At 44.1% G+C, this 14922-nt stretch overlaps 1 protein-coding gene across 1 annotated transcript in view; it reads right to left on the reverse strand.

Moving 5' to 3' along the window:
* The window catches only part of LOC122357265 (LIM and calponin homology domains-containing protein 1-like), a 159733-nt gene extending 146764 nt beyond the window's left edge, over positions 1-12969 (reverse strand). Inside the window, 2 exon segments of the mRNA XM_043256572.1 lie at positions 12487-12590; positions 12760-12969. The gene's annotated coding sequence lies outside the window, so the exon portion shown is untranslated.
* Positions 12970-14922: the final 1953 nt, after the last annotated feature.

Genomic DNA, 14922 nt, shown 5'->3' on the forward strand with positions numbered 1-14922 from the left:
GATCAAGCAGGACAATCCTACCTCAGCAGATCCCCTTCCTCTCTGTGTATACAGGGTTAAATGCCTAGATACCTGCCACTCACCAGTGCCCCTTTACTGGTCAGAAAGAGAAACTACAGGGCAAACATGATAACAGTCTCTATGACTGTTACATAGCCCCTTCTTTACTGGAAGACTTGGCTAGAGAGATTGTCATCAAAACACAAAGAATAATTGACAGGGTCCTAAACAACTCTAGCTGGACCCTTCCACTTACTAGACAATTTGGCCATGAACCCATCGTCTGCTCTAGACAAAGGATGTGCCTACACCCAGACCATATCTCCCACCTGATAATGGGTTTGCTTACGCTATGGTTATAATAGCGTTGCTGTTTAGCCTGGGCTTGTTCTACACTTTCTTTGACAAGACGGATGAGGTTATGGTGATGTTACAAAGTGGGATAAATTATGTGACTAGGATCTGGGGTACTACGGAAATGAATTTACATTACATTTACATTTAGTCATTTAGTGTCTGCTCTTTCCAAGGGACCTTTAAGCTTTCTTCCTAGAGCTATCTCTGCCAGAGTAAATCCAGTACTTTCTTGCCAAGCAGTATTGAAGGCAAATCTCAGTTCAGTCAGCCAGCGATCCCATTGCCGATGTTGAGCTGCTACGTAGGATGTACTCTGACTGTACTCTGAATGACTTGGTAAAATCAGGTGGCATTAAGAAAGGGGCTTGCAGTAAACTTTGCTTGATAGTCTCAAAGGAATCTTGAGACTATCATCTGACCATGTCCATGTTGCTTTCTTCTGCTTCAAAGCGTGTAAGGGAGCGGCCTTTTCTGACAAATTAGGAATAAATCGATGATACCAGCCTGCCAATTCTGAGAAATGTTGGGAGTTGGGAATGCATTAATAGCTGCCACCTTGGCTGGTTCCATCCTGACTCCCTCTTTGGATATGATGTGAGCAAGAAAGGTAATGGTATGCTGCATGAAATTACATTTAGCCAGATTAAGTGTGAGCCCTGCATCGTGTAGACATTGTAACACCTGGTTGATATGTCGGAGATGTTCTCTTCGTTTATTGAGTACACAATTATATCATCAATTTACACTAACTAGACAGCTGTCAACGTTTGCGCTTTCGCGAGACTGAGTACACGAGACGTAAATTAAACTAAAACGGATTTAATTCCAAAGCGGGCAAAAATAAAGATACAAAGGGCAGGCAGGCAGAACAGACAGGCAGGCAGGCAGGCAGGACAACAACCAGGTAGGGACATTGACGATCGGACAAACGGAATTCAAAACACAGGACTTAAATACACAGGGTAAATTAACAAGACACAGCTGAAGACAATGATATAATTAACACAGAGGGAAGGCAGGGCACAGGGAGCACATGGCACGAGACGAAAACAATAACAAAAGTGTCCAGAGATGTGACATTACCCCCCCCCCTTCCCGGAAGGTGCGTCCTCGCACCTAAAGAGTAACATCAACAAAAACAAAATGACTAGGAACTGGGGATACAGGATCTTGGGAGGAGGTTCCGGTGGAGGACGGCCCCCAGGAGGGGGCAGACAGACAGGAGTCCAGGGAGGAACAGATGGAGGGAGGAGCCAGGGAGGAGACAGGAGGAGTCTGGAGCAGGAGGAGATCCAGAGCCCAGCTATGGTGGTCCACGGTGGAGCCGACGGAGGGAGGAGCCATGGAGGAGGAACAGCCATCGACTCCATGGGGCTGACCGACGGCGGCGGAGCAGGTGGTAGAGGAGACTGAAGCGGAGACGGAGAGCCGAAGAGCCAGGGTGACGTCGGGTGACTGACACGGAGACGGGGGACGGGAAGGACAGGCGGAGCCAGAGCGACTGAGGACTGAGGTGAAGCCGGAGGGAAGGAGGAGCCTGACAGAGCCGGTGGGATGGAGGGACGAGGTGAAGGCGGAGGAGAGGAATCCCGAGGCGACGGATGGTCGACGACAGACCAAGGCGGAGCCGGAGGGACGATGGAGCCTGGTGGACTGACGGACCACGGTGGAGAGGAGGGAGCTAGAAGCCCATGGGGAGCCGACGGGTCTACGAGCCGAGATGGAGTCTGGGAGTCGGAGGCAGGACGGCGAGGCGAGGGATCCTTCACCCTCGTCGGCGATGGGGACCGGCAGACCCATGGCAAGCTCCAGTTGGTGAGCTGAGGATGAGCGCAGGGGCTGCTGGGATCCATCGACGTAGTGTGACCAGGGTTGGAGGGTGGGAAAACTGGAAGCGCACATGGCGCGGGCACAGGAACGGGACGGAGTGCACGGGGAACAGTCTCTTGGGTGTGCCCTTGAGGCAGGCATACAGGACGGCTGGGCAGAACCAGCGGGCTTACGGGACAGCTGGGCGGAACCAGCGGGCTAACGGGACGGCTGGGCGGAACCAGCGAGCTAACGGGACGGCTGAACGGGAACAGGAACTCAGGATACAGGGGAGGTGCCCAGTCTAAGTCCAAGTCCACATCGTCCAGCTCCTCTTGTAGATCCAGCAGCCCCAGGTGGATGATCAGCTCATCCTCAGCCGATGTGCAGTGGGCGGAGCTCCACTCCGCGCTCTCATTGCAGTCGGCTGACTTCACCGCGGCGAGCTCTGTTGTCGGCTCACGCACCTGGTCTGTCGCAGTCAGCTAGGGTCCGGTGGCGCTCCACGGCTCTGTCGCTCTCCTCGGCGAGGGTTCCGTGGTCGTCCCAGACTCAGCGACCGCGCCATCGGTGGGCTCAGACTTGAACTCCGCAACGCGGGGAGATGATGGGCTGGGTTCTGGATCTGGAGTGGGGCTGGTGTCGTTGTCCTCCAGCGCAACCGTCATTGACGATTTGCAGGACACCAGCACCCACTCGATGTATGCAGCGAGGCTCTCTCGAGGACTGTTCCCGGACAGCTGAGCTTGATTGGTGATGTTAAGTCCGCGGAAGTAAATCTCGCATAAAAAGCTGTCCGGGTAACGGGAGTCGTTTGCGAGGAGGAAGAATGTCTCTGTATATTCCTCGAGAGAGCAATCCCCCTGCTCCAGCCGGAGGATGAGGACAGATGGGTCAATAAACGGGGTAAACATAGTGACAAAAAAAAAATAAAGTCAAGAGGGGAAAAACTTTTAAGGTCCGATCGTACTGTCACGTTTGCGCTTTCGCGAGACTGAGTACACAAGACGTAAATTAAACTTAAACGGATTTAATTCCAAAGCGGGCAAAAATAAAGATACAAAGGGCAGGCAGGCAGAACAGACAGGCAGGCAGGCAAGCAGGACAAAACCAGGTAGGGACATTGACGATCGGACAAACGGAACTCAAAACACAGGACTTAAATACACAGGGTAAATTAACAAGACGCAGCTGAAGACAATGATATAATTAACACAGAGGGAAGGCAGGGCACAGGGAGCACATTTCACGAGACGAAAACAAAACAAAAGTGTCCAGAGATGTGACAACAGCACTTTCCTTTACCCTCTTCAGCACATGCTCCATTAATCTTTGGAATGTGGCAGCGGCATTTTTTAAACCAACGGAAGGCGTCGAATTCAAATAAAGCTACAGGTTTCACAAACTATCTGCCAGTAACCACTCTTAAGGTCCAATGTTGAGAATATGGCAGCTCCATGCAGAGACTCCAACATTTCTAGGACCTGAGGCATTGGGTATGCATCCAAATGAGTCTTGGCATTGAGGTTACGATAATCAATGCATAACCTAAAGCTGCCATCCTTCTTTGGGATGACTACTACTGGAGACGCCCATGGTGAAACTGATGGTTGTATGATTTCCTTTCGTAAGAGTTCCTTGATTTCATCGTCTACAAACGATGATGCTGCTTATCTATAGCTAGTCTGTATGCCTTCTTCCTCACTGGAACCTCATCGGTAGTTATGATGTGGTAGTTATGATGCATTTATGATGCAGTTATTCATTTGTATGCCCAATGTCTTGTGAACATACAGTGGGCCAGCTGAATAAAATACCTTCCAATTCCTTCTTATATGGCTGATTAGTTACAGCTCTTTGTACAACCTGTTGAATGGATTGTAGAAACGGTTCTGTAACTGCTGCAGTTGGAACAGCCAGATAGAAATGCACAGAAAATGTGCCTGAGAAATGGAAACACATGATCAGTCTGGTCATTTCGAGCTGTAAGCCTATACTGGGCTTTTTTTAAATCAAGCACAACTCCTGCCTTTATTAAAAAATCCATACCTAGGATAACTGGCACCAACAGATATCTGTCCCTCAAAATGAATATTGTCAAAGCAAGCCTTTGACTCTGGATCTCACATGGCCACTGCACTTTTCCAATGGCTTTGTGTCTCTGGCCATTGGCCAACATGAAACTTTGCTTGGATCACAAGGTTCACCCTGGCTCAATTGTTTCCAAAGAGATTCCTACATAAGCGTCAAAGTGCTTCCAGTATCTACCATTGCAGAACAGAACCTACTCTCAAGCTGTACTTTTCGGTGCATGTTTTGCTTGGGGTTCATGTGAACTAAAAGATCTTTTCCTTTGCTCATCTGTATTGACTTGATTCCAATACCTCTTTGCTTCATTAAAATCCTGTTCAGTTTGAGTACCTATTCTGACTAATTCACTCACACTAGTTACTTTATCTCATAACAAACTTGCTAGTCGGGGGTTACAGTTTCGAAGTATGGCTTGAACTATATCCTTTTCTGACATCTCTCATTTCCATCTTAGACACAATGCACAGTAATAAAATGCAAAGTCTCCTATACCTTCCATTGCCCCTTGCTTTCTCTCCAAAGGTTTACGTGATGCCACATCCTCATAATCTTCACTAAGAAATGAACAAAGAAACAACTCCTTGAATTGTCTCTATCCATGCACATTTTTTCTCTCTGCCTGCCACCAATCCTTGGCAGTCCCCTTCACCACTGACGTAGGGGCAGCCAGTATCTCACAATCATTGAGTGGGCGGACAGCAAAATATTCCTCAATAACCTTCTATGAAGACAATAGGATCTTTGTCTTGACAGTCACCAAAGCAGGGGAAATCCATCTTAAATGGAGGGTTATATGCTGAACTTGAGTTTCCGGAAAAAGTTAATTGGTGTTATGGTACATTATAAGTTTGATCTTGAGATTTGGATCTAGATGATACGGGAGTAGACATAGAAGGAACCAAAGCCTTTAACTTGCTTTCGATCTGTACATCTCGTCTTTTTAGGCAGTCTATCACTGATTGCCCCAGATCCTGCATGGCTACTTCTATTTTCCTCTCAATTCATTCACATTTACTTCTCATGTGATACTACAGGCAGTCCTACATTGTCTGGCATCTAGTCTGGATTCCCTGTTTGGGCACCACTCTATAACAACCACTCTGACACACAAAAGCTTAGGCTATAGCTCTTTTAGGGAGGATTCAAAAAGTGTCCATGATCTGATGGAAGTCCAGCAAGGCACGAAGTTCTTTGGTAGTTTGGCATGGCTGTGTGAAACTGAGGTGCGAAACTTTGTCTCCTGTGTTGCATTCCTCTTGTGATGCCGTCTGGTTGTAGTAGACTTTCTGTTGCACAGGTTCTTGAAGTTGTTCATTTGATAGGTTGTTAGTGAGTAACAGAGGACTGAGGTGATGTTCTGTGGTACCTCAGTGTTTACATCAACTTTGGCCATGAGAGACTTACTAGTTCTGTGTGGTTGTTGAACCTTGTCACCGAGTTGCTCTTGGAGTCAGACAATAAACTTTAGATGTCTGGTTAAGTTTCCAGTTGTTCTTATCTTTTTGGTTTCTTGAGAAGCGTGACTGGTCCTATTGTTTCCAGCGGTTATACTGGTAGATGTCATGGACATGGGGGTCACATACTTTGTCCCCTTGATGTAGATCTCTGGTGAGGATGAGTGCAGGGGCTGCTGGGATCCATTGATGGTGTGTGGCAAGGGTGGGAGGGTGGGTTAACTTGAGGCGGCGCAAGACAAGGCGCGGGCACTGGAGGCAGCGCAGGGCAGGCGGCCATCTTGTGCAGTGGATCAGGGCAGGCAGCCATCTTGTGCAGTGTATCAGGGCAGGCGGCCATCTTGGGGAGCGGCGCTGGGCAGGCGGCAATTACAGGAGTTGATGCGGTGTCCTCTTCCTCCTCAATACCCAGAGTGAACGCTGACCCCACAGTCACTAAAGCAAATTCTACAAACTTTGCAAGTGACTCACATGGACCCTCTCAAACAAGTTTCGTCTTGAGTGGCTGATTTATTCCCTCATGAAACAACTCCATCAACAAACAGTCCGGAAAGTCTGAGAGGTAAGCCAGGTCCAGATATTCCTGGGTGTAATCCTCAAGTGTTCGGGTGCCCTGCTTGAGGGTTAGTAGAGATATTGCAAGGCGCCTACCTGGCCATGGGTCGGGTGAAAAGCCCCTGGATCCTGGTGTGAGGTTGCATTCTGTCATGATTGAGGGGTCTGAAGCGTGCGGATCCATTTGCAGGCTTTTATTGAGCAAAGGCATAGTCAAAGCAGGCAGGCGTCAAATCACAGCAAACAGGTGTATCAGAGGCAAGGCAACAACAAAATCCAAAAACAGGCAGAGGTCGGGTCAGGCAGCAAACAATCAGAATATCAAAAGACAGGCAGGGTCAAAACCAAGGAATCTAAGACTCTGGAAACACAAGGAAACTCGGGAAACAACAATAGTACAATGCAACCTGCAGGTGAGGGGCCTACAACAGTATTTATAGTCCTTTAACAGGTAGTAGCAGCAGAGGGAGTGATCACAACATTTGGGAAATGGGTGTCACCATGTCATCGGGGCTCAGTTCTCGCTAGCTGAGCAGAGGCAGCTGTATCCGGGATCTCATCCTTTCGGTCATGAGCCAAAGCTCATGACCATAGGTGAGAGTAGACTGACCGGTAAATCGAGAGTTTTGCCTTGCGGCTCAGCTCCTTCTTCACCATGACAGACCAGTACAGCGACCGCATTACTGCAGAAGCTGGACCGATCTGTCGATCTCTCGTTCCATCCTCCCCTCACTCGTGAACAAGACCCCCCAAGATACTTAAACTCCTCCACCTGAGGCAAGAACTCCCCACCAACCTGAAGGGGACAAGCCACCCTTGACCGAGTGAGAACCATGGCCTCAGACTTAGAGGTGCTGATTCTCATCCCAGCCGCTTCACATTCAGCTGCAAACTGCCCCACTGCACACTATAGGTCTTGGCCAGATGCAGCCAACAGGACAACATCATCCGCAAAAGGCAGAGACGATGTCCTTTGGTCACCAAACCGGACCCCCTCCGGCCTCCAGCTGTGCCTAAAAATCCTGTCCATAAAAATAATGACAAAGGGCAGCCATGTCGGAGTTCAACATGCACTGGGAACAAGTCTGACTTACTGCCGGCAATGCAAACCAAGCTCCTGCGCTGCTCATACAGGAACCGGACAGCCCTTAACAATGGGCCCCTTCCCCCATATTCCCAGAGCACCCCCTACAGGACACCGTGAGGAACCCGGACGAATGCCTTCTCCAAATCCACAAAACACATGTGGACTGGTTGGGCAAACTCCCAGGAACCCTCCAGTATCTTGAAGAGGGTATAAAGCTGGTCCAGTGTACCACATCCAGGACGAAACCCGCATTGTTCCACTTGAAGCTGAGGTTCGACTGTCAGATGAATAATCATCTCCAGTACCCTGGCATAGACTTTGTGTGTGACCCCCTATAGTTGGAGCACACACTCCGGTCCAGAGGAGCTTCTTAACAACCTCAGTGACCTCAGTCAGGGTGATGGTCGAGTCCCTATCGGGGCCCGGCCCTTGTTAGCAGGATTGAGGAGATCCTCAAAGTATTCCTTCCTCCACCCGACAATGTCCAAGTGTCCAAGACATGCAGCCAGAGATCAGATGATACAACCACAAAGTTCGCCCTAGGGTGTCCTGGTGCCACATGTACTGGTGGACACCCTTATGCTTGAAGAACATGGTGTTCGTTATGGAAAGACCGTGACTAGCATAGAATTCCAACAACCACTCTGGTTTAGATATGGGGGGCCGTTCCTCCCAATCACGTCCCTCCAGGTGTTGCTAGCATCACCAACGTGAGCGTTGAAGTCCCCCAGCAGGACAATTGAGTCCCCAGATGGAGCACTTTCCAGCACTCCACTCAAGGACTCCAAGAAGGCTGTGTACTCTACACTGCCATTTGGTCTGTAGGCACAAATGACAGTCAGAGTCCTCCCTCCAACCTGAAATCACAGGGAGGTGACCCTCTCATTCACCAGGGTAAACTACAACACATGGCAGCTAAGCTGGGGTGCTATAAGCAAGCCCACACCAGCCCGTCGCCTCTCACTGCGGGCAACACCAGAGTAGTGAAGAGTCCAGCCCCTTTTGAGGAGATGGGTTCCAGAGCCCAAGCTGTGTGTGGAGGTGAGCTTCACTATCTCTAGCCGGTACCTCTCTACCTCCCGCAACAACTCAGGCTCCTTCCTCCCCAGAGAGGTGACATTCCATGTCCCTAAAACCAGATTCTGTTTCGAGGGGTTGAGTTACCAAGGACCCAACTTTCGATTGCCGCCCCCCTAAACCACAAGGCACCGGCCCCTTACGGTCCCTCCTGCAGGTGCTGAGCCCACGGGAGGATGGTCCCACGCCGTTGTTTCGAGCTGGGCCTGGCCACCAGGCGCTCGTATGCCAGCCCCAGCCCCAGCCCCAAGCCTGGCTCCATGGTGTGGCCCCATCTGCGCCGTACCGGGTGACTGCTCTTTGGACTGCTCTTTGTCTGGCTTGTCACCTAGAACCTGTTTGCCTTGGGAGACCCTACCAGGAGCATATAGCCCCGGACAACCTAGCTCCTCCACCACGTTAAGGTAGCCTAGGGAGAGATAGTGTTAACAAATCTACATTCTGGTGTAAAGCAGCATATAAAAAGGTATAAAAAGGACAGTAGTATACAGTTCATTTTCCAGTAAAGTCGGTTCTGTCAGGATCATTACCAAAAAATATGTTCCCAATAATACAGCTACAGCTTAAGAACAATCCTGTTCCAAAAACAAGCAGCTCTGGGACAAGTTTGTTCCCGACAGTACAACTATAACTAAGAACAATCATGTTCCCCATACAAGAGCTTAAGAACAAGCATGTTTCAATACAACTACACAGAACAAGTGTGTTTGATACTGAAATAGAATAATGCTGAAATGAAGGCTGAATCTGAAACTGTTGCCTTTGGAGGACACATTTGGCGGAAGGAAGGCAATAAAACAATGTCTAAAAATTTTACTTTTACTTTCTGCCTCCTGAGACACCTTTACTGGTTGATAATAATGGCAGAATAGATATCCTTTGCTTATCCCCTTTAATACCCACAATCCAGGGTAGTTGATCAAAATACAGATGGTGTCTGAAGTTATTCTAGTGAGAAATCAGTATTAGTAATTAAATATCCACTTATCAATAAAGCTTGTTCTATTTGATCTATACCATTGAATTGTTAAGCTGCCTCAGAAGCATTTCATTACCTTCAAGTACAACAATTTGCAAAGTCTTTGGCTGAAAAGCAGCTATTTAGCATGTCGGCAGCCAAGGTTTTTGAATGGAGAAGGGCTGCAACAAAAATGGTTCTATTTGCACCATGGTTGTTATTCCTGCTCCTTTGTGTTGTAAGTACTATGAAATAAAGGCAACTTGACTAGGTTAGAGAGAACATAAGACACATTTTTATGTTAACATGTCAATCTCATGTTAATCTTGAGTAAATATAGTGTAGTCTTCGGTTTAATCAGATTCATAAAAAAAATACAGCTTACAATTCCCCCCCGAAAACAGACAAGCTCCTTCTCAGTTTGCTGGGTGCACACGCATATAACAATCCAAATCTTAACAGTGTAAACAACTCAGAAAACATAAAATGGTATTGTATCCCCCTTTAAGCACAGCATATTGCATCGTCGTAATGACAGTAACATAGACCAACACTGCCATCTAAAAAAATAAACAAGCCTAAGCAACACACATAGCCATAGCAACATAGATGTTGCCAATAACCTGAGAGCATTAAAATAAACTTACTGTAGGTTGTGAAGACATTTGAGAGAGTGAAACATAGCAGCTTTGGTGAAGATGCTTGATCTCTTGATATCCTTCATGGGGATGAAGTTCCCATCTGAATTTGTTCTTGAGTCGGTCACATAACGAGTCCATTTCAATAATGCAGTAATGCGTGAAGTAATGCTAACTTCTAGAATCAGGCAGCTTATGATCAATTCACATGTTCAAGTTGAATGCATTGGAGGTGAGTCTATGGGGAAATGAATTCCTCGCTAAATTCCCATTTTCTAGTGTTGATGGCGTTTTGCCTCCCAAATTTTGCCTGCCATATTATGTTTGATTTAATTAATTGAGCAATGCGAAAACTGCTGATAATATCTTATATAGATGCTTTGATAAGTATAGATGAGGCTCAGCTGAGAATCAGCTGATGTAAGCTTGACTAACATTACCTGCCTGATCTTTATAGATCTTGATCTTACTAGATTCTTTGATCTAGTTTATGTCTCCCCTTTGATTACATTAGTTAGATTATCTGTGTCCTGGTTTGCCTGCATAATTAGGTTTGTGAGTGAGTTACCGTAAATTCTGGACTATAAGCCGCTACTTTTTGCATAGGTTTTGAACCATGCGGCTCATACAAAGGTGCGGCTATTCTGCAGATTTTTTTCCACCGCTAGGGGCGCTCTAACCGGAATTAGAATCAAAACTAAGACAAAATAAATGCAAAGAAGAATAAGCTAGTTCAAGAAGAATACGCTAGTTCAAGAAGAATACGCTAGTTCCTCTTTAGCAGATATAAGTCGGTATATGACAGCAGATATGACACGGAAAGCGAGACTGATGGAGACAGATGTGATGAAACGCTGCTGAGTTTGTTCAACTCCGACACTGAAGAAGACGACTTCGTGGGTTTCAGCGGAGATGGTTAAGGTGACGTGATTTCACACACAGGAGAAATGAAGATAAATACTGTAAATACCGGTTATTTTCTCTTGGTTCTGTCCCGTTTTAATCAGCAAAGTTGCTGCCGTGTTAAAATACAGGTTAGGAAAGGATCTATTTAGGTACATACATGTACATTTACAATTCAAAATCGTTCTGTTCCTGTAGTAAATATCTAATCTAAAAACATACATATCTGTGGCTTGTAACTTTTTTAAATAGAGCAGATGCGGCCTGTATGCAGGTGCGGCTTGTTTATTTTTTTAATTTTTATTTTTTAAAAATAGAGCGGGTGTGTTTATATGCAGATGCGCTTTATAGTCCAGAATTTACGGTAATCATTTTTTTGTTTGAACAGTTGATGGTTTGTGGAAGACCTTTTCTTTTTAGTTTTGTGAAACACTCTATTGAAATCTCTCTTTTTCATTGTGTTCTATGTAGCAGCAGCGATAAAGAATAACTAACCACAAAAATCACTTCGCCATCATTAACCAGCTTGACCTGTTGTAAATCACTTTTTTGTTCAATTGAATTCCTGAACATGTAAATGTTGTTATTTTAATATTTGTGCAAAAGTGCATAGTGCTGCTACATTTATTTGTTGTGTGTTGGTTTTTGGATTTCAGTCTGTTCATCAGTATGTAGCAATGCCATGATAATATTTAAGTGCCCCAATTATGTACTTTTGAAAATGACCTTTCATGCAAGTATGTAACAGCTCCAAGTGAATCTGAAAGTGCACCGTATATGAAGTTATTGTCTCTCAAAAGAAATAGTTAACTTGGAATCATTAAAATGAGATATTTTTAAAACAAATCCCAAGCTGTTTCATCTTGTTGGCACATTTCACAACATGGCACATTAATATATTTGCCTTCCTACTTATTGGTCTTTTTGCGTTGGTCTGAATAAAAAATTAAAATTCATTCTTTACCAATAGGTGCTGTCTTTTAGAGCTATAAAACAGCAGTTTCTCTTGTAACACTATACACAAAGTTGCACTGCGCTCACAAGCACTGTTTTATCAGAGGTTACAAGCATGATGCAAACCAATGACTGCAGATTAGCATAATTTTTGGGAGTCATTGAACAAGTAATTAAAATAAAATTAAAATTAAATATTTTTTGACCCTCCTGCATGTCAACCTATTGTTGGGTACTCCCAAAACTAAAATATGAACCTTTCATAACCCATAATAGGGGCACAGTATATAAGTCATAGCAGCCATACAAGCCATAAACTACAATGGTTAAAACAATAACGAAAGACGTGAGATGACATATACAGCAATCTCAACAGATTTTGTGAGGAAATCATAATAATATATTGATTGGTTTTAATGAGAGTTTAATGTTTTTCCACTAGAAACTAAATTATATGGAAACATTTATAGGACTTCACTATTCAAGTCACTTATTGTATATGTAACAAATTAGAGAAAAACATCAGTGTTTTAAACTTATGGGGCGTACACATACAAGCATGCACCTACACATAATCTCTGTGTAATGAATGGTTGATCTTACTTGTTAGAGCGTGCAGAGGTATCTTGTAGATTTCCAAGATCGAATAGCTGAGAGCTCTTCAAATCTAACTCCAAACAACCCTTCAGGAAGAGCGCCACATTATCCTAAGCACACATAAACACACATGTGAGTGAATCCTGCATAAGACTAACTTCACACATACATTAAAGAGTTGAAGGGGAGGCAAACTGACATCTTCGGTTTAAATCATCCACTGCTTGTTTCTCTCTCTCTTTCTCACTCTTTCTGCAAGTGTAAAAAACTTTACTCTACCTCAGGTGCAGGACTGCCTTTCTCTCCTTCAGGTGGCTCTGTGCCTTTTGTTGAAACATGCAACCTGATCTTTGTTATTTGCTACTCTCTGGTTCCCAGCTCCAATGAAAGGCCCCTGATTCCTCCCTTTAGTTTTTCACTCTCTCTCTCTCGGACCTGGAAGGGTGGCACAGTTTCCTTCCTGCCCCTAGTGATTGTTGTTCCTTTGTTGTTTTGAAGGGACACAACTTTTTGTCCTACGCCCATGTGTGAAAGTAAGAGAGAGTGAGAAAAAGAGAGAGAAAGAGACAGTGCCCTCCCCCTAGAACTGAACCGGCCCCTTCTGACAGTACACAATAATAACATACAAATGACAAAGCAATATTTCTATGTTGTTGTACTAAAGAAGTCTGCAGTACTGCTCATTAGTTTGAGTGAAGATTTCAGCTGAGAACATGATCATTTGATTTAATTAACTTCTCATATACTCAGTTTAGCGGGACTCAAGTTCTGAAAAAAAAAAACATTTATATATGTCTAATATATGTGTTTAAACTTTACATTTTAATTATATGTAAAAAATAAAATTATTTTTTTAAATACATTATTTTATTTTATCAATATAACTTAAGAAAAGGCAAATTATATTAACTGTAAAATACCACCCCCTGCTGACCAGGAGGTCATGGTGCAGAACAGCTGATTACAAGATTTTCAACTTCTGTTAGGTTCTGTACAAAAGAACATGTTTTGCATCTCTTTCATTTCACTTCTTTTCCCAACAGAAAGAGTAAAAGACTTGAAAATGTTGACATTTTAAAAACATCAGGCAGACCCACTGATTAATGGACACAGATCCCTGCACTACTACTCGCCTTGTAATTACTGTCTTTAGGTTCTAGGAATTATTTAATTTATTCATTCATTCAAGATGTGTATTTGTGTGACTGTTGCAGAAAATTCAACTTCAATTCTGTTCTGTCATGTGGCCACGGTTGTGGTGTGATTGGACCACAGCTGATAGGCACGTATTCCATTGTTAGTGGAACATAGTCTAGAAAGAAATATTTTATTAATTATTAGCCAATATTTCCTATTTCAACCATATTCTTTGAAGCGAAGGCACAGGTGTGGATTTATGCATGCCCTAGACTCGTGGTGTGAGCGGTATTGGAGCAGAACCAGAGCGATTGCTCTGGCCTTTGGAAAAAACGCTAAATTTCACATGCTCCGCTTTGCTCACATGTCCTGACACACACAGACACACATAAAACGGCTTTCGGACAGGCTTTTTTTTTAACCCAACCACATTTTTATTATTTAACCCAACTGAATAGAGTGCAAAGGATTGTAAGATCAACTACAATTCATCAAAATCAATTCAGAAGAAGGTACCTGTCACAATACTCTGTTGAGAAAGCACAAGGAAAAGGATGACGCTCTGGAATATCAGGCTCTGTTATTGCTTTCACATTTTGGACTTAAAAAAGATAGAGACTATGGGACTGGTTCAAATATTTCTAATGTATTCTAATATATTAATAAACAAACCACAGCTGGTCCAAAATGGTCCTTACTAGAACTAGGAAGTATGCACTGCACTGGCTCCCTATCAAACATCTAAAAATACCAAAATACTTGATCAAGCTCTTATAACATTATAGTCCTGCACATCCGCTGCTTTCTCAAAACTCTCGATTATAATCGATTTGATTACAGAGTCTTCATATATTAAAAATGTGTTTAATCTCGTCAGTATTAATTACCATCATTCTATTTTTCTATTTGATACTGTTCAGTGCTTTGATACAATCTGTATTGTTGAAAGCGCTATATAAATAAAAGTGACTGATTGATAGATTAACATCATTTATATATTAAATTAGACAGTCAAATTAAATATTTGACCATTTTAAATAACAAATAATGTAAAATGTCTTTTATGACTATTATTGTTGATATTTGTAGTCCTTCAGCAACTGTTTAGCATTGAATGATAAACCATGCTAAATAGTTGCTGTAGCATTACAATTGCATTCCACTGGCATGTGCTAAACCCAGATTTATCCATTAGATGAAAATAGCAATATCAGATAGTGAGGTGCAAAGTATACCACAAGAAATGTTTCCACTGATCCAATCAGTTTTGCATTGGGAATGGAGATATTAGGCTGATGTAGCTTT

Source organism: Puntigrus tetrazona, chromosome 14 (genome assembly GCF_018831695.1).
Source record: "Puntigrus tetrazona isolate hp1 chromosome 14, ASM1883169v1, whole genome shotgun sequence".
NCBI lineage: Eukaryota > Metazoa > Chordata > Actinopteri > Cypriniformes > Cyprinidae > Puntigrus > Puntigrus tetrazona.